Raw genomic sequence first — 21,534 nt, forward strand, 5'->3', positions numbered from 1 at the left:
AAAAAAAACGACAAAAAAGGGGAAAGTTTGGCTGGGTTCTGGTGGCTGATTCCTGTAATCCCTGCCTGAGGGGATGCCAAGACAGGCAGACCTCTTGAAGTCAGGAGTTCGAGAACAGACTGGCCAATTTGGTGAAAGCCAGTCACTACTAAAAATACAAAAAATTTAGTCGGGCATCGTGACCTGCGCCTCTAATCCCAGCTACTCGGGAGGCTGAAGCAGGAGGATCACATGAACTCAGGAAGCAAGGGTTGCAGCGAGCTGACGTCGTGACATAGCATTCCAGCCTGGGTGACAGAATGAGACTCAGTCTCAAAGAAAAGAATGACACTCAGGGCAAAACCGTGGGAAGGGGGAGAAAGATGAGAGACTACAAATTGGATTCCGTGTGCACTGCTTGGGTGGTGGGTGCACCAAAATCTCACAAATCTCCACTAAAGGAGTTACTCAATAACTAAATGCTACCTGTGCCAAAAATTTATGAAAAGAAAAATTAAATTTTTTTTCATTGTGAAAATTGAGTGTCGTACTTTCAAGTTACAAAGGCACGTCTATTATGAGGCTTAATTATTCTAATGTTTAAAGAAATGAAGAGAACAACCAGAGTTTAAATAGAAAAGCTGTCAGACATTTCGTCTACAGCAATGAAATCTGTAGTATGCATTTTGTGTTTTGCAACTTAGTTTTCAGCCAGCCTGGGGGAGGAAGAGGAGGAAACAGAACTGGGCATTGGGGTAGGTAGGAGGAAAGTAAGAAACTGGCTGGACACAGCAGGGAAAGAAGAAGGGATGAAGACTCGAGGCAGAGCCAGTCCTCCTGCTTGGGGCCTGCGCATAGGAAAGCAAACTCCAGGCAGGAGGAAGGAGCCCCAGGCTGTGGATGACTCTGGGGGAATTTTGGGTCAGCAACGGCCAGAGGAGTTCCTGAACTTAAGCAGTATCTGCCACCTCCCTACCTTTGGGTGTCTTCTGGTGTCCAATGTGCTGCTGTCAGGACCCTCACTGGCTCCCAAATTCGACTTGGCAGCCTCCAAAGCAGTGGAGTTGGTGCTACTGCTACCTCCACTTTGTGGATCTCAGAGCTGCAGGACGGCTTCTCCCACCGCACCCTTAGCTGGCCCCATTTGTGGCTGGCATTGTGGGACAGCATGTTCCAGGCACCTCTGCTCCTGTATCTTGCGGGCTGCATCTTTGCTGTCTGCACACTCATAGACATCAGAGCCACAGGCTGGCTCTGCAGAACCCTCGTGCTGGCCCTGATTGGGGCTGGCTTTGGTGCACATGCGACAGTTCAGTGTGGTCCACATGGGGCACTCCTGCTCTTCTCGGGCAGCTTGGGCCTTTGCTTGCCCCCAAGTGTGCAGAGCTCAACACCTATCGCCTCTTGCTGGCAAAAGCATTGCTGGCACGAGCAGTCCTGGGCCATGGGGTGGCACTGCGCTAGCAGCATGCACCCCATATCACCCCCGTACTCTGAGCTGACTTGTCTGCTAAAAAATCCTGCCAACCTGTCCAGTTTATTTTAGAAGGGCCTGGATGCAAAAGCCTGAGAGCTGTGACTGGGGGAGGAGAGAGCACAAACGGATTCATCCTCCTTCCACCACTGCCCAACAATTGAAGACCACCAATTGAGGACCACCAACTGAAGAGAAACAACTGAGGACCACCAACTGAAGAGAAACAACTGAGGGTACCAACTGAGGGCACTAACTGAAGGCAACCAATGAGGACACCCACTGAAGGCCACCAAGTGAAGGCCAGTTGTCCTGCCAACCAGACCGTATCCTGGTTCAGAGGAAACAATCAGGCCCAGGATCCCCTGCATGCATCCCCACAAACTTGGAACTTGAGAGCACAGGCACATGGCTCACAAGGCCCCGCCCTGCCAGCAGCCCCACCCCACCTTTCATTCATTGCTGGCTGCTAGGACCTTTCAGGTTTCTCACTGTGATGAAGTTCCTAGGGATCATCACCTTACAATGAATGATGCTAAAATTACTGAAACCAAGTCTGCCTCACACAGTGTCTGAGATTCATAGAACTCCCTTTCCCCCATAACCTCTGAGATTTCTACAAACTAGAAAAATGACAGATTTCTGCAGCTGCTTTCAGAAAATCACATTGCCATGAGCTATGCCTACACTATAATGTCAAATCATATTTCATATATATACATACACATATATATTCAATCCACATATATTTCATTTACATTTTTGAAAATAACACATGTATTCAATCAAATTAATAAGAGTAATAGAGGACATTTCCTAAAATTTATACACTAAGTATATCACAGTTTTCTAGTGATCACCTTGATACAGCAACTGAGAATCTATGGCTTCAACAAACAAAGAGGCTTACGTAAGAGAAAAGCACCACACAATACAAGATTTTAAATGTGATCATCATTGCTACTTTTAACTGGCAATTACCCAGTAAATGTATTGTGAACTGCTTTGTGATTATGGTGACTCATTTAATCTTTGTGATTCTTGGTTTGATTATCTCAAAAATATGAGTAACATCATTTTATAAACTTGCTCTAAAAATTAAATGACAGAAAAATAATCCTTCTCTATATATTGAACACTTTCAAAATTATAGACATTGTGTCAGATTTTTACACACTTACCTTATCGAAGCCTCATAACAACCCTATCTTTTAAATTACAGGCCTTTTGCCCACCCAAATTTTTACTCATTTACCTTACGGAAGCCTCATAAGAATCCCCTCTTTTATAGATAAGCAAAGTGAGGCTCTGAGGAGTTAAAGACACGTTCACGATTGTGTCCTAATGAGTGTTGGAGCTTGGATTGAAATCCAGTTCTCTCTGATGCCAAAGGTGGTGCAACTTAATGAAGACCAAGTTATACCCAGTACATTGAGGGATCGAAATATGTGGATTCCCTTTTTTGACCCTCCTATGTGTGAATTTCAATGGCTTTCACAGCCTCAGAACAATCCCAAATTCCCTCCCAGGTTGACTTGCAGTCATTCCCTTCTTCTTGGAAATGACTAGGAATCTGCATATTTAGACCGCAAGCATCTCCTTAGAAACAGGTTTCTTAATTAAGAAATGAAATTTTTGGTCATGGATGGTGGCTCATGCCTGTAATCCCAGTACTTACGGAAGCCAAGGTGAGCGGATCACCTGCGGTCAGGAGTTTGAGACCAGCCTGACCAACATGGTGAAACCCTGTCTCTCCTAAAAAGGACAAAATTAGTCAGGCGTGATGGCGCATGCCTCTACTTGGGAGGCTAAGGCAGGAGAATGGCTTGAACCCAGGAGACAGAGGTTACAGTGACCTAAATTATAAGTATTGTATCCAGATTTTTACACACTTACCTTATAGAAGCCTCACAGAAACCCTCCCTGTTAAATTACAAACACTTTTGCCATGGTTTTCACACACTTACCTTATGGAAGCCTCATAACAATCACACCTTTTATAGATGAGAAAACTGAAGCTTTGGATGCCTCTGGGGGAACCTTGGACCATCAGTGGCCAGAGGAGCTCCTGAACTTAAGCAGTATCCATTATCTCCCTACCTTTCTGCTTCTTCTGGTGGCCAGTGTGCTGCTGTCAGGACCCTCACTGGCTCCCCAATTTGATTGGGCAGCCTCCAAAGCAGTAGAGTCCTGCGCTACTACCACCTCCACCTTGTGGATCTCAGAGCTGCAGGACGGCTTCACCCACCACACCCTGAGATAGCCCGGCTTGTGGCTGGCATTGGGGACAGCGTGTTCCAGGTGCCTCTGCTCCTGTATATTGCGGCCTGTGTCTTCACTGTCCGCACGCTGGTAGATGTCAGAGCCACAGGACAGCTCAGCAGAACCCTTGTGCATATGCAACAGTTCAGTGTGGACCCCATGGGGCACCCTGCTCTTCTCAGGCAGCTTGGACCTTCACTTGCCCTCAAGTCTGCAGAGCTGAACACTTCTGAGCTCTTCCTGGCAAAAGCATTGCTGGCACAGGTAGCACTGGGCCGTGGGGTGGCATTGAGCTAGCAGCCCTCACCCTGTGTCATCCCAGTACCCTGAGCTGATTTGTCTGCTAAGAAAAACCTGCCAACCTGTCTGGTTTATTTTAGAAGGGCCTGGAGGCAACAAGCCTGAGAGCTGTGACTGGAGGAGGAGAGAGCACAAACAGATTCATCCTCCTTCCACCACTGCCCAACAACTGAAGACCACTGACTGAAGAGAAACAACTGAGGGTACCAACTGAGGGCACTAAATGAAGGCAACAAATGAGGGCACCCACTGAAAGCCACCAAGTGAAGGCCAGTTGCCCTGCCAACCAGAACGCATCCTCGTTCAGAGGAAACAATCAGGCCCAGGATCCCCTGCATGCATCCCCACAAACTTGGAACTTGAGAGCACAGGCACATGGCTCACAAGGCCCTGCCCTGCCAGTGGCCCCGACCCACCTTTCATTCATGCTGGCTGCTAGGAACTTTCAGGCTTCTCACTGTGAAGAAGTTCCTAGGGATCATCACCTTACAATGAATGATGCTAAAATTACTGAAACCAAATCTGCCTCATGCAGTGTCTGGGATTCATAGAACCTCCTTTTCCCCATAATCTCTGAAATATTAACAAACTAGAAATAAGAGAGATTTCTGCAGGTACTTTCAGAAAAAAACATTGCCATGAGCTAAGCCTACTCTATAATATCAAGTAATGTTTCATATGTACACATATATATCCAATCCACATATGTTCCATTTACATTTTTGAAAATAACACACATGTTCAATCAAATTAAGATGACTAGCAAGAAATTTTCTAACATTTACACACTAAGTACATCACATTTTTCTAATGATCACTTTGACAGAGCAATTTAGAATCTGTGGTTTCATAACACCAAGAGGATTATGTAAGAGAAAACCACAATGTAATACAAAATTTTCAATGTGATCATCATTGCTACTTTTAACTAAAAATTACCCAGTGAATGCATTGTGAACTGCTTTGAGACTCTGGTGATCTATTTATTCTTTCTGATTATTGGTTTGATTGTCTAAGATATATGAGTATCACCAATCTTATAAACTCGCTCTAAAAATTAGATGAGAAAAAATAATCCTCCTTCTCCATATACTGAACACTTAAACAATTATAGGTATTGTGTCCGGATTTTTACATACTCACCTCATAGAAGCCTCATAGGAACCCTCTCTTTTAAGTTAGAAGCATTTTGCCATGGTTTTTTACACACTTACCTTATGGAAGCTTCATAGCAATCACATCTTTTATAGATGAGAAAACTGAGGCTTTTCTCAACTTAAGCAGTATCTGTTGCCTCCCTACCTGGAGTGTCTTCTGGTTGCCAATGTGCTGCTGTCAGGTCCCTCGCTGGATCCCAAATTCGACTGGGCAGGCTCCAAAGCAGTGGAGTCTGGCGCTACTGCCACCTCCACCTCGTGGATCCCAGAGCTGCAGGATGGCTTCACCCGCCGCACCCTGAGATAGCCCCGCTTATGGCTGGCATTGGGGGACAGCATGTTCAGGGCTTCGCTGCTCCTGTATATCGCAGCCTGTGCCTTCTCTGTCGGCACACTGGTAGACATCAGAGCCACAGGCTGGCTCTGCAGAACCCTTGTGCCAGCCCTGACTGGGGCTGGCTTTGGTGCACTTGTGACAGTTCAGTGTGGTCCACATGGGGCACCCCTGCTCTTCTCAGGCTTGCCCCCAAGTCTGCAGAGCTCAACATCTATTGCCTCTTCCTTGCAAAGGCATGTCTGGCACAGGCAGCCATGGGCCATGGGGTGGCACTGTGCTGGCAACCTGCACCCTACACCCCGTGTCACCCCCATATCCTGAGCTGATTTGTCTGCTAAGAAAAACCTGCCAATCTGTCTGGTTTATTTTAGAAGGGACTGGAGGGAGCAAGCCTGAGAACTGTGATTGGGGGAGGAGAGAGCACAAATGGATTCATCCTCCTTCCAACACTGCCCAACAACTGAAGACCACCAACTGAGGACTACCAACTGAACAGAAACAACTGAGGGTACCAACTGAGGGCACCAACTGAGGGCACTAATCGAAGGCAACCAATGAGGGCACCCACTGAAGGCCACCAAGTGAAGGCCAGTTGCCCTGCCAACCAGACCACATCCTGGTTCAGAGGAAACAATCAGGTCCAGAATCCCCTGCATGCATCCCCACAAACTTGGAACTTGAGAGCACAGGCACATGGCTCACAAGGCCCTGCCCTGCCAGTGGCCCCACCCCACCTTTCATTCATTGCTGGCTGCCAGGACCTTTCATGTTGCTCACTGTGATGAAGTTCCTGGGGATCATCACCTTACAATGAATGATGCTAAAATTACTGAAACCAAATCTGCCTCATGTACTACCTGGGATTCATAGAACTCCCTTTCCCCCATAACATCTGAGATTTTTACAAACCAGAAAAATAACGTTTCTGCAGCTGCTTTCAGAAAAATACACTGCCATGAGCTAAGCCTACACTACAATGTCAAATCATATTTCATATAGATGTACACATACACATTCCATTTACATTTTTGAAAATAATACATGTATTCCATCAAATTAATAAGAGTAATAGAAGACTTTTTCTAAAATTTATACACTAAGTATATCACAATTTTCTAGTGATCGCTTTGATACGGCAACTGAGAATCTATGGCTTCAACAAACAAAGAGGCTTATGTAAGAGAAGAGCACCACATAATACAAGATTTTAAATGTGATCATCATTGCTACTTTTAACTGGCAATTACCCAGTAAATGTATTGTGAACTGCTTTGTGATTATGGTGACTCATTTAATCTTTGTGATTCTTGGTTTGATTATCTCAAAAATATGAGTAACACCATTTTATAAACTTGCTCTAAAAATTAAATGAGAGAAAAATAACCCTTCTCTACATATTGAACACTTACAAAATTATAGGCGTTGTGTCCAGATTTTTACACACTTACCTTATCGAAGCCTCATAACAACCTTATCTTTTAAATTACAGGCATTTTGTCCACCCAAATTTTTACTCATTTACCTTATGGAAGCCTCATAAGAATCCCCTCTTTTATAGATAAGCAAAGTGAGGCTCTGAGGACTTAAAAACACATTTAGAATTACGTCCTAATGAGTATTGGAAGTGGGATTCAAATCCAGTTCTCTCTGATGCCAAAGGTGGTGCAACTTAATGAAGAACAAGTTATACCCCGTACATGGAGGGATCAAAACATGTGGATTCTCTTTCTCGACCCTCTTATGTGTGAATTTCAATGGCTTTCACAGCCTCAGAACAATCCTAAACTCCCTCCCAGGTTGCCTTGCAGTCATTCCCTTCTTCTTGGAAATGACTGGGAATCTGCATATTTAGACCACAAGCGTCTCCTTAGAAACAGGTTTCTTAATTAAGAAATGAAATTTTTGGTCGTGGATGGTGGCTCATGCCTGTAATCCCAGTACTTAGGGAAGCGAAGGTGAGCAGATCACTTGTGGTCAGGAGTTCGAGACCAGCCTGACCAACATGGTAAAACCCCGTCTCTCCTAAAAAGGAAAAAATTAGGCGTGATGATGCATGTCTCTAATCCCAGCTATCTGGGAGGCTAAGGCAGGAGAATCACTTGAATCAGGAGGCAGAGGTTACAGTGACCTAAATTATAGGTATTGTGTCCAGATTTTTACACACTTACCTTATAGAAGCCTCATAGAAAACCCCACTTTTAAATTACAAACATTTTTGCCATGGTTTTCCCACACTTACCTTATGGAAGCCTCATAGCAATCACACCTTTTATAGATGAGAAAACTGAGGCTTTGGATGCCTCTGGGGAAAACTTGGGCCAGCAATGGTCAGAGGAGCTCCTGAACTTAAGCAGTATCAGTCACCTCCATACCTTCTGGTGCCTCCTGGTGTCCAGTGAGCTGCTGTCAGATCCCTCGCTGGCTCCCAAATTCGATTGGGCAGGCTCCATAACAGTGGAGTCTGGCGCTAGGGCCACAGCCACCTCATGGATCTCAGAGCTTCAGGACGGCTTCACCCACTGTGCCCTGAGCTGGCCCCGTTTGCAGCTGGCACTGGGGGACAGCGTGTTTCGGGCGCCTCTGCTCCTCTATATCGCAGCCTGCGCCTTCGCTGTCTGCACATTCGTAGATGTCAGAGCCGCAGGTTGGCTCTGCAGAACCCTTGTGCTGGTCCTTATTGGGGGTGGCTTTGGTGCACATGCAACAGGTCAGTGCGGTCCTCATGGGGCACCCCTGTTCTTCTCCGGCAGCTTGGGCCTTCGCTTGCCCCCAAGTCTGCAGAGCTGAACACGTATCGCCTCTTCCTGGTAAAAGCATGGCTGGCACGGGCAGCCCTGGGCCATGGGGTGGCACTGCGCTAGCAGCCTACATCCCGCATAACCCCCGTACCCTGAGCTGACTTGTCTGCTAAGAAAAACCTGCCAACATCTCTGGTTTATTTTAGGAGGGCCTGGAGGCAAGAAGCCTGAGAGCTGTGACTGGGGGAGGAGAGAGCACAAACGGATTCATCCTCCTTCCACCACTGCCCAACAACTAAAGACCACCAACTGAGGACCACCAACTGAAGAGAAACAACTGAGGGTAGCAACTAAGGGCACTAACCGAACGCAACCAATGTGGGCATCCACTGAAGGCCACCAAGTGAAGGCCAGTTGTCCTGCCAACCAGACCACATCCTGGTTCAGAGGAAACAATCAGGTCCAGAATCCCCTGCATGCATCCCCACAATCCTGGAACTTGAGAGCACAGGCACATGGCTCACAAAGCCCCGCCCTGCCAGCGGCCCCGCCCCACCTTTAGTTCATTGCTGGCTGCTAGGACCTTTCAGGCTTCTCACTGTGAAGAAGTTCCTAGGGATCATCACCTTACAATGAATGATGCTAAAATTACTGAAACTAAATCTGCCTGATGCACTGTCTGAGATTCATAAAAACCCCTTTCCCCCATAATCTCTGAAAGATTAACAAACTAGAAATAAGAGACATTTCTGTGGGTGCTTTCAGAAAAAACCATTGCCATAAGCTAAGCCTAGTCTATAATATCAACTCATATTTCATATATACACATATATATCCAATCCACGTATGTTCCATTTACATTTTTGAAAATAACACACATGTTCAAATTAACAAGACTAACAAAAGAAATGTTCTAAGATTTACACACTAAGTACATCACATTTTTCTTTTCTTTTCTTTTCTTTTCTTTTTTTTTTTTTTTTTTTTTTGAGATGAAGTCTTGCTCTGTCGCCCAGGCTGGAGTGCAGTGGCACAATCTCGGCTCACTGCAAGCTCCGCCTCCCAGGTTCACACCATTCTCCTACCTCAGCCTCCTGAGTAGCTGGGACTACAGGCGCCCACCACCCCGCCCAGCTAATTTTTTGTATTTGTAATAGAGACGGGGTTTCACAGTGTTAACCACGATGGTCTCGATCTCCTGACCTTGTGATCCACCTGTCTTGGCCTCCCAAAGTGCTGGGATCACAGGCGTGAGCCACCGCGCCCGGCCAAGTACATCACATTTTTCTAATGATCGCTTTGATTGAGCAACTTAGAATCTGTGGTTTCATAACACCAAGAGGATTATGGAAGAGAAAACCACAACATAATACAAAATTTTCAATGTGATCATCATTGCTACTTTTAACTAAAAATTACCCAATGAATGCATTGTGAACTGCTTTGTGACTTTGGTGATCTATTTATTCTGATCATTGGTTTAATTGTCTAAGATATATGAGTATCACCAATCTTATAAACTCATTCTAAAAATTAGATGAGAAAAAATAATCCTCCTTCTGCGTATATTGAACCCTTTAAAAATTATAGGTATTGTGTCCAGATTTTTACACACTTACCTTATAGAAGCCTCATAGAAATGGTCTCTTTTAAGTTACCATCATTTTGCCATGGTTTGTACACACTTACCTTATGGAAGCCTCATAACAATCACACCTTTTATAGGTGAGAAAACTGAGGCTTTGGATACCTCTGGGGGAACCTTGGGCCAGCAATGACCAGAGGATCTGCTGAACTATAGCAGTATCCATTGCCTCCCTATCTTTCGGTGTCTTCTGGTGGCCAATATACTGCTGTCAGGTCCCTCGCTGGCTCCCAAATTCGATTGGGCAGGCTCCAAAGCAGTGGAGTCCAGCGCTACTGCCACCTCCACCTCGTGGATCCCAGAGCTGCAGGAAGGCTTCACTCACCATGCCCTGAGCTGGCCCCACTTGCGGCTGGCATTGGGGGACAGCATGTTTAGGGTGCCTCTGCTCCTGTACATCACAGCCTGCACCTTTGCTGTCTGCTCACTCATAGACCTCAGAGCCACAGGCTGGCTCTGCAGATCCCTTGTGCTGGCCCTGACTGGGGCTGCCTTTGGTGCACATGTGACAGGTCAGTGTGGTCCCCATGGGGCACCCCTGCTCTTCTCGGGGAGCTTCGGCCTTCGCTTGCCCCCAGGTCTGCAGAGCTCAACACCTATCACCTCTTCCTTGCAAAGCCACGGCTGGCACGGGCAGCCCTGGGCCATGGGGTGGCACTGCGCTAGCGGCCCACACCTCGCATAACCCCTGTACCCTGAGCTGACTTGTCTGCTAAGAAAAACCTGCCAACATCTCTGGCTTATTTTAGAAGGGTCTGGAGGCAATAAGCTTGAGAGCTGTGACTGGGGGAGGAGAGCGCACAAACGGATTCATCCTCCTTCCAACACTGCCCAACAACTGAAGACCACCAACTGAGGACTACCAACTGAAGAGCACCAACTGAAGGCACCAACCGAAGGCAAGCAATGAGGGCACCCACTGAAGGCCACCAAGTGAAGGCCAGTTGCCCTGCCAACCAGACCACATCCTGGTTAGAGGAAACAATCAGGTCCAGAATCCCCTGCATGCATCCCCACAAACTTGGAACTTGAGAGCACAGGCACATGGCTCACAATGCCCTGCCCTGCCAGTGGCCCCGACCCACCTTTCATTCATGTCGGCTGCTAGGACTTTTCAGGTTTCTCAACATGAAGAAGTTCCTAGGGATCACTGCCTTACAATGAATGATGCTAAAATTACTGAAACCAAATCTGCCTCATGTACTATCTGGGATTCATAGAACCCCCTTTTCTCCATAATCTCTAAAACATTAAAAAACTAGAAATAAGAAATATTTCTGAAGGTGCTTTCAGAAAAAAACATTGCCATGAGCTAAGTCTACTCTATAATGTCAAGTCATATTTCATATATGTACATATATATCCAATCCACATATATTCGATTTACATTTTTGAAAATAACACATATGTTCAATCAAATTAACAAGAGTAATACAAGAAATTTTCTAACATTTACACACTAAGCACATCACATTTTTCTAATGATCGCTTTGATAGAGCAACTTAGAATCTATGGTTTCAAAACACCAAGAGGATTATGTAAGAGAAAACCACAACAGAATACAACATTTTCAATGTGAAAATCATTGGTGCTTTTAACTAGAAATTACCCAGCGAATGCATTGTGAATTGCTTTGTGACCTTGGTTATCTATTTATTCTTTCCGATCGTTGGTTAGATTGTCTAAGAAATATGAGTATCACCAATTTTATAAACTTGCTCTGAAAATTAGATGAGAAAAAATAATCCTCCTCCATATACTGAACGCTTAAAAAATTATAGGTATTGTGTCCAGACTTTTACATACTTACCATATAGAAGCCTCATAGAAACCCTGTCTTTCAAATTACAAGCATTTTGCTATGGTTTTTACACACTTACCTTATGGAAATCTCAAAACAATCACGTCTTTTATAGATGAGAAAACTGAGGTTTGGATGCTTCTGGGGGAATCTTGGGCCAGCAACGGACAGAAGAGCTCCTGAATTTAAGCAGTATCTGTCACCTCCCTACCTTTTGGTGTCTTCTGGTGGCCAGTGTGCTGCTGTCAGGTCCCTCGCTGGCTCCCAGATTTGATTGGGCAGGCTCCAAAGCAGTGGAGTTCAGCGCTACTGCCACCTCCACCTCGTGGATCCCAGAGCTGCAGGATGGCTTCACCCACCACACCCTGAGGTGGCCCCACTTGTGGCTGGCATTGGGGGACAGCACATTCCAGGCGCCTCTGCTACTGTATATCCTGGCCTGCACCTTCACTGTCTGCACACTCTTAGATGTAAGAGGCACAGGCTGCCTCTGCAGAATCCTTGTGCCGGCCCTCACTGGGGTAGCTTTGGTGCACATGCAACAGGTCAGTGTGGTCCCCATGGGGCACCCCTGCTCTTCTCCAGCAGCTTGGGCCTTCGTTTGCCCCCAAGTCTGCAGGGCTCAACACTTATCACCTCTTCCTTCCAAAAGCATGGCTGGCATGGGCAGCCCTGGGCCATGGGGTGGCACTGCAGTAGCATCCCACACCCTGCATAACCCCTGTACTCTGAGCTGACTTGTCTGCCAAAAAAAAAAAAAACCTGCCAACCTGTCCAGTTTATTTTAGAAGGTCCTAGATGCAATAAGCCTGAGAGCTGTGACTGGGGGAGGAGAGGGAAAAATGGATTCCTCCTCCTTCCACCACTGCCGAACAACTGAAGAGAAACAATTGAGGACCACCAATTGAAGAGCACCAACTGAGGGTACCAACTGGGGGTACCAACTGGGGGCGCTAACCGAAGGCAACCGATGAGGGCACCCACTGAAGGCCACCAAGTGAAGGCTAGTTGTCCTGCCACCCAGACCGCATCCTGGTTCAGAGGAAACAATCAGGTCCAGAATCCCCTGCATGCATCCCCACAAACCTGGAACTTGAGAGCACAGGCACATGGCTCACAAGGCCCCGTCCTGCCAGCAGGGCCACCCTACCTTTCATTCATTGCTGGCTGTTAGGACCTTTCAGGTTTCCCACTGAGAAGAAGTTCCTAGGGATCATCACCTTTCAATGAATGATGCTAAAATTGCTGAAACCAAATCTGCCTCACACAATGTCTGGGATTCATAGAATCCCCTTTCCCCCATAACCTCTGAAACATTAACAAACTAGAAATAAGAGTGATTTCTGCAGGTGCTTTCAGAAAAAAACATTGCCATGAGCTAAGCCTACTCTATAATGTCAAGTTATATTTCATATATACGTGTATATGTCCAATCAATATATATTCCATTTACATTTTTGAAAATAACACACATGTTCAATCAAATTAACAAGACTAACAGAAGAAATTTTCTAAAATTTACACACTAAGTACATCACATTTTGCTAATGATCACTTTGATAGAACAACTTAGAATCTGTTGTTTCAAAAGACCAAGAGGATTATATAAGTGAAAACCACCACATAATAGAAAATTTTCAATGTGATCATCTTTGCTACTGTTAACTAGAAATTACCCAGTGAATGCATTGTGAACCGCTTTGTGACTTTGGTGATCTATTTATTTTTTCTTATCATTGGTTAGATTGTCTAAGAAATATGAGTATCACCAATTTTATAAACTTGCTCTGAAAATTATATGAAAATAAATAATCCTCCTTCTCCATACATTGAACACTTAAAAAATTATAGATATTGTGTCCAGATTTTTACACACTTACCTTATAGAAGCCTCATAGAAGCCCTCTCTTTTAAGTTACGAGCATTTTGCTATGGTTTTTACACACTTACCTTATGGAAGCCTCATAACAATCATATCGTTTATAGATGAGAAAACTGAGGCTTTGGATGCCTCTGGGGGAACCTTGGGCCAACAACGGCCAGAGGAGCTCCTGAACTTAAGCAGTATCAGTCACCGCCCTACCTTCTGGAGTCTCCTGGTGTCCAGTGTGCTGCTGTCAAGTCCCTCGCTGGCTCCCAAATTTGATTGGGCAGGCTCCATAACAGTGGAATCTGGCGCTAGGGCCACCACCACCTCATGGATCTCAGAGCTTCAGGATGGCTTCACCCACTGCGCCCTGAGCTGGCCCCGTTTGCAGCTGGCACTGGGGAACAGCGTGTTTCGGGTGCCTCTGCTCCTCTATATCGCAGCCTGCGCCTTCGCTGTCTGCACCTTCATAGATGTCAGAGCCACAGGTTGGCTCTGCAGAACCCTTGTGCTGGCCCTGACTGGGGCAGGCTTTGGTGCACATGTGACAGGTCAGTGTGGTCCCCATGGGACACCGCTGCTCTTCTTGGGCAGCTTGGGCCTTCGCTTGCCCCCAAGTCTGCAGAGCTCAACACGTATCGCCTCTTCCTGGCAAAAGCATGGCTGGCACGGGCAGCCCTGGGCCATGGGGCAGCACTGCGCTAGCAGCCTACATCCCGCATAACCCCCGTACCCTGAGCTGACTTGTCTGCTAAGAAAAACCTGCCAACATCTCTGGTTTATTTTAGGAGGGCCTGGAGGCAACAAGCCTGAGAGCTGTGACTTGGGGAGGAGAGAGCACAAACGGATTCATCCTCCTTCCAACACTGCCCAACAACTGAAGACCACCAACTGAAGAGAAACAACTGAGGGTACCAACTAAGGGTACTAACCGAACGCAACCAATGTGGGCATCCACTGAAGGCCACCAAGTGAAGGCCAGTTGCCCTGCCAACCAGACCGCATCATGGTTAGAGGAAACAATCAGGTCCAGAATCCCCTGCATGCATCCCCAGAAACTTGGAACTTGAGAGCACAGGCACATGGCTCACAAAGCCCCAGCCTGCCAGCAGCCCCACCCCACCTTTCATTCATTGCTGGCTGCTAGGACCTTTCAGCTTTCTCACTGTGAAGAAGTTCCTAGGGATCACTGCCTTACAATGAATGATGCTAAAATTATTGAAACCAAATCTGCCTGATGCTGTGTCTGAGATTCATAGAACCGCCATTTCTCCATAATCTCTGAAACATTAACAAACTAGAAATAAGAGAGATTTCTGCAGGTGCTTTCAGAAAAAAACATTGCCATGAGCTAAGCCTACTCTCTAATTCAAGTTATATTTCATATGTACACATATATGTCCCATCCACATATATTCGATTTACATTTTTGAAAATGACACACATGTTCAATCAAATTAACAAGACTAACAGGAGAAATTTTCTAACATTTACACACTACACATTTTTCTAATGATCAATTTGATAGAGCAGCTTAGAATCTATGGTTTCAGCAAAGAAAGAAGCTTAGGTGACAGAAAACCGCCACAAAATACAAGATTTTCAATGTGATCATCATTGCTACTGTTAACTAGAAATTACCCAGTAAATGTATTGTGAACTGTTTTGTGACTATGGTGATTTATTTAGTCTGTCTGATCATTGGTTTGATTGTCTAAAAAATAAGAGTATCCCCACTTTTATAAACTTGGTCTAAAAATTTATGGTCTAAAAAGGAGAGAAAGATAATCCTCCTTATCCACATATTGAACACTTACAAAATAGTAGACATTTTGTCCAGACTTTTACACACTTACCTTATAGAAGCCTCATAACAACCCTCTCTTTTAAATTACAAGCATTTTGCCATGGTTTTTACACACTAACCTTATGAAAGCCTTACAACAATCACATCTTCTATAGATGAGCAAACTGAGGCTCAGACGAGTTAAAAACACATTCAGCATCACATCATAAAGAGTGATGGAAGTGGTATTAAAATCCACTTTTCCCTGATGCCAAAAATGGTGCAATTTAAGGAGGACTAAATTATACCAAGAACATGGAGAGATCAGAACATGTGGATTCTCTTTTCTACCCCCTCCTGTGTGAATTTCAATGGCTTGCACTGCCTCAGAACAATCCTAAACTCCCTCCCAGGTTGCCTTGCAGTGGTTGCCTTTTCCTTGAGGATGATGAGGAAGCTACATATTTGGACCACAAGCATCACCTTTTAACAGGTGTGTTCATCAAGAAATGAAATTTACTGGGTCTTATGTTACTAAGTGTGAATTGCCCAGCTTCTCTGCAATAAATACAGGGGCTATTCCACGTAAAAAATCACAGCATCCACTGAATTTTTGCAGAAAGCTTTGGAACTATGCTGCAGGAGCATCTTACTGAGAGTTGTGCAGGAAGACCAGCCAAAACACACAAAGCAGGAGCACCTCCCAAGGCCAGGTGTGGTGGTTCTTGCTTGTCATCCCAACAAAGTGGGAGGCCAACGTGAGTGAATCACTTGAGGCCAGGGGTTTGAGACCAGCCTGGGCAACACAGTGAGACCCTGTCTCTACAAGAAATCATTTTTTATTATTACAATCAAGAAGAGTACCTCTAACCCTCAGCCATTACTTTAGGAGAGAGAGCTCTGCTCTACAACGAAAAATATGAAATTGGGGGTCCCAATATGGCTACTTAAGTTTAAATACAAGAGCTGTCGCATATTTCCTCTACCGTAATGAAATCTGTAGCATACATTTTGTAATCTGAAATCTTAGTTTTGACCAGCCTAAGAAAAGAAGAAGAGGGCCCAGAAGTGGGCATTTGGACAGGGCAAGGGAAAGTAACCGGCTGGATGCAACAGGGAAAGAAGAAGGGGTGGGGAGTGGAATCAGAGCAAGTCCTCCTGCTTGGGGCCTGGGCCTAGGAAAGCAAACTAGGGGCAGGAGGGTGGAGCCCTAGGCTGTGGGTGCCTCTAGGGGGAACCATGGGTGAGCAACTGCCAAAGGAGCTCCTAAGGCCAAGCGGTATCTGTAGTCTCCCTACCTTTTGGCGTCTTCTGGTCATCATGACTCCTGAATCAGACTGGGCAGGCTCCAAATCAGTGGAGTCTGGCGCTTTTCCCACCGCCACCTCGTGGATCTCAGAACTGCAGGACTGCTCCAAACACCACATCCTGAGCTGGCCCCGCTTGGGGCTGGCATTAAGGGACAGCTTGTTCTGGTTGCCTCTGCTCCTCTGTGCTGGGGCCTGCGCCTTTCCTGGCTGCCCATTCATAGATGTCAGAGCCGCAAGACGGCTCCGCAGAAGCCCTGTGGGGGCCCTGCCTGGGGCTGGCTTTGGTGCACATGCGACAAGTCAGTGTGGTCCCCATGGGGCACCTCTGCTCTTCTCGGAAAGCTTGGGCCTTCGCTTGCCCCCACGCCTGCAGAGCTGAGCACCTGCCACCTCTCCCCAGGAAAGGCAACCAAATGCCACCAACTGAAGGCACCCACTGAAGGCACTAACTGAAGGCCGGTTGCCCTGCCAACCAGATCGCGTCCTGCTTAGGAGGAACCAATCAGGCCTTGAGTTCCCCTCATGCGCAGCCCTTCCATTTGTGATGTGGGAGTCCAGGCTCTGGCTCACAAGGCCCTGCCCCACAGCGGCCCCACCCCACCTTTCATTTATTAGTAGCTGGTAGCAACTTTCAGGTTTCCTCACTGTGAAGTATGAATATGAATTATGAGGAGATTACTGTATACTAATGTGCCTCATACCGTATCTGACATTCAAACATCCCCTTTGCCCCGTCGCGACTCATTTTTTTTGGAAACTGGAAAAAATACAAATTTCGGCAGGTATTTTCAGAAGAAAACATTGCCGTGAGCTAAGATTACTCTATGATGTCAAGTCTTATTTCATATACCAATACATATTCATATTCATAATCCAAAATGCACATATTCAATCAAATTAACAAGACTACAGTGGAAATGTTCTAAAATTTATACACTGAGTACATCACATTTTTCTAATGAACACTTTGATAGAGCAACTTAGACTCTATGGTTTCCACAAATGAAGAGGCTCATGGAAGAGAAAACCGCCACATAATACAAGATTTTCAATCATTGCTACTTTTAAGTAGCAATTACCCAGTAAATATATTGTGAACTGCTTTGTGAGTGTGGTGATTTATTTAAACTTATTGGTCCTTTGATTACCTTAAAAATATGAATAATGCCAATTGTATAAACTTGTTCTAAAAATAAAAGGAGAGAAAACTCTCCTGCTTCATATATTGTACAATTACAAAATCAAAGGCATTGTGTCCAGATTTTTACACACTTACCTTATTGAAGCCTCATAACAACCCCGTCTTTTAAATTCCAGGCATTATTCCCTGATTTTTGCACACTAATATTATGCAAGCCTCGTAAGAATCCCTACTTTTATAGATGAGAAAACTGAGGCTCAGAGGATTTAAAAACTCATTCACCATCACGTTGTAATGAGAGATGGAACTGGGATACAAATCCAGTTCTCTCTGACCCCAAAGGTGGCGCACCTTCATGAAGACCATCTTATACCCCACACATGGAGGGACCAAAACATGTGGATTCCCTTTCTCTGCCTTCTTATGGGTGAATTTCAATGGCTTTCAGGGCCTCAGAACAATCCTAAACTCCCTCTCTGGTTGCCTGTAGTGGCCATCACTTCTTCCTTTTCATGATTAGGAATCTGCATCTTTGGACCACAAGCATCTATAAACAGTTGTTTTGTTCAAGAAACAAAATTTTCTAGGCCTTAGGTTACTAACTGTGAATTGTCTAGCTTCTCTGCAATAAACAAAAGGGCTCTTCCATGTAAAAATATCACAGGATCCACTGAATTTGTGCAAAAAGGTTTGGAACCATACTGCAGTAGTATCTTACTGACAGCTTTGCAGGAAGATTAGCCAAAACACACAAAGCTAGAGCACTTCCAAAGGCCAGGTATGGTGGTTCTTGCTTATCATGCCAGCAAAGTGGGAAGCCAAGGTGGGTGGATCATTGAGGCCAGGAGTTTGAGACAAGCCTGGGCAACACAGTGAGACCCTGTCTCTACAAAAAATCCTTTTTTATTATTAGAATCAAGAAGAGTACCTCTGACCCTCTGACATTGCCTTAGGAGGGAGGGCTCTGGCCTAGAACTCAAGATATGAAGTTGTGAGTCCCAATGAGGCTACTTAAGTTTAAATACAAGAGCTGTCAGACATTTTCTCTACAGCAATGAAATCTGTGGCATAAATTTTGTGTTCTAAAAATGTAGTTTTCGGTCAGCCTAGGAGAAGAAGAATGCCCAGAACTGGGCATTGGGGTAGGTAGGTAGGAGGAAAGAAACCGGCTGGACACAGCAGGGAAAAAAGAAGTGGTGGGGAGGCGAGGCAGAGCCAGTTCTCCTGCTTGAGGTCTGGGCTTAGGATAGCAAACTAGGGGCAGGAGGGAGGACCCCCAGGCTTTGGATGCCTCTGGGGAAACTTTGGGCCAGCAGCCCCCTGAGGAGCTTCTAAACTTAGGTGGTATCTGAAGCCTCCTTACCTTTGGGCGTCTTCTGTTTGCCAATGTGCTGCAGTCAGGACCCTTGCTGGCTCCCAAATTCAACTGAGCAGGCTCCAAAGCAGTGGGGTCTGGCGCTACTGCCACCTCCACCTTGTGGATCTCAGAGCTGCAGGACGGCTTCACCCACCCCACCGTGAGCTGGCCCCGCTTGAGGCTGGTATTGGGGGACAGCGCCTCTGCTCCTGTATATCGCGGCCTGTGCCTTCGCTGTCTGCATACTCATAGACGTCAGAGCCACAGGCTGGCTCTGCAGAACCCTTGTGCTGGCTCTGATTGGGGCTGGCTTTGGTGCACATGCGACAGTTCAGTGTGGTCCCCATGGGGCACCCCTGCTGTTCGCAGACAGCTTGGGCCTTCGCTTTCACCCAAGTCTGCAGAGTTCAACACCTATCGCCTCTTCCTGGCAAATGCATGTCTGGCATGGGCAGCCCTGGGCCATGGGGTAGCACTGCGCTAGCAGCCTGTACAGCCTGTACCCTGTGTTGCCCCCATACTCTGAGCTGACTTGTCTGCTAAAAAAAAAAACTACCAACCTGTCTGGTTTATTTTAGAAGGGACTGGATGCAACAAGCCTGAGAGCGTGGCCTGGGGAGGAGAGAGCACAAACGGATTCATCCTCCTTCCACCACTGCTGAACAACTGAAGAGAAACAACTGAGGGTACCAACTGACGGCACTAAGCGAAGGCAACCAATGAGGACACCCACTGAAGGCCACCAAGTGAAGGCCAGTTGCCCTGCCAATCGGAACGCATCCTGGTTAGAGGAAACAATCAGGCCCAGAATCCTTTGCATGTGTCCCCCCAACTTGGAATTCAGAGCTTAAGCACCAGGTTCACAGGGCCCCACCCTGCCAGTGGACCCGCCCCACCTTTCATCCATTGTTGGCTGCTGGGAGATTTCAAGTTGCTCACTGTGATGAAGTTCCTAGGGATCATCACCTTACAATGAATGATGCTAAAATTACTGAACCCAAGTCTGCCTCATATATTCATAGAGCCTCTTTCCCCCATAACCTCTGAGACTCATTTTTCAACCTGAAAAATGACAGAGTTCTGCAGCTGCTTTCAGAAAAACACATTGCCATGAGCGACGCCTACACTATAATGTCAAATCATACTTCATATATATATACACATATATATTCAATCCACATATACTCCCTTTACATATTTTAAAATAAGACACATATTCAATCAAATTAACAAGAGTAATAGAGGACATTTTCTGAAATGTATACACTAAGTATATCACAGTTTTCTAGTGATCACTTTGATACAACAACTTAGAATCTATGGCTTCAACACACAAAGAGGCTTACGTAAGAGAAAAGCACCACGTAATACAAGATTTTAAATGTGATCATCATTGCTGCTTTTAACTGGCAATCACCCAGGACATGTATTGTGAACTGCTTTGTGACTATGGCGACTCATTTAATCTTTGTGATTCTTCATTTGATTTTCTCAAAAACATGAGTAACACCATTTTATAAACTTGCTCTAAAAATTAAAGGAGAGAAAAATAATCCTTCTCTGTATATTGAACACTAACAACATTACAGGACTTGTGTCCAGATTTTTACACACTTACCTTATCGAAGCCTCATAACAACCCTATCTTTTAAATTAAAGGCATTTTGTCCACCCAAATTTTTACTCATTTACCTTACAGAAGCCTCGTAAGAATCCCCTCTTTTATAGATAAGCAAAATGAGGCTCAGAGGAGTTAAAAACACATTCACCATCACATCCTAATGAGTGTTGGAACTTGGATTCAAATCCAGTTCTCTCTGATGCCAAAGGTGGTACAACTTAATCAAGAACAAGTTATACCCGGTACATGGAGGGATCAAACATGTGGATTCCCTTTCTCTATCCTCTTATATGTGAATTTCAATGGCTTTCACAACCTCAGAACAATCCTAAACTCCCTCCCAGTTTGCCTTGCCGTCATTCCCTTCTTCTTGGAAATGACTGGGAATCTGCGTATTTAGACCACAAGCATCTCCTTAGAAAAAGGGTTGTTGATCAATAAATGAAATTTTTAGCCAGGGATGGTGGCTCATGCCTGTAATCCCACTACTTAGGGAAGCCAAGGTGAGTGGATCACGTGAGGTCAGTACTTCAAGATCAGCTTGACCAACATGGTGAATCCCCATCGCTCTTGAAAATGATAAAATTAGTCCGGCCTGATGGCGCATGCCTGTAATCCCAGCTACTCAGGAGGCCAAGGCAGGAGAATGGCTTGAACCCAGGAGACAGAGGTTACAGTGACCTAAATTACAGGTATTGTGTCCAGATTTTTACACATTTACCTTATAAAAGCCTCATAGAAACCCTCTCTTTTACATT

This window comes from Pongo pygmaeus, chromosome 8 (assembly GCF_028885625.2).
Source record: "Pongo pygmaeus isolate AG05252 chromosome 8, NHGRI_mPonPyg2-v2.0_pri, whole genome shotgun sequence".
Lineage (NCBI taxonomy): Eukaryota > Metazoa > Chordata > Mammalia > Primates > Hominidae > Pongo > Pongo pygmaeus.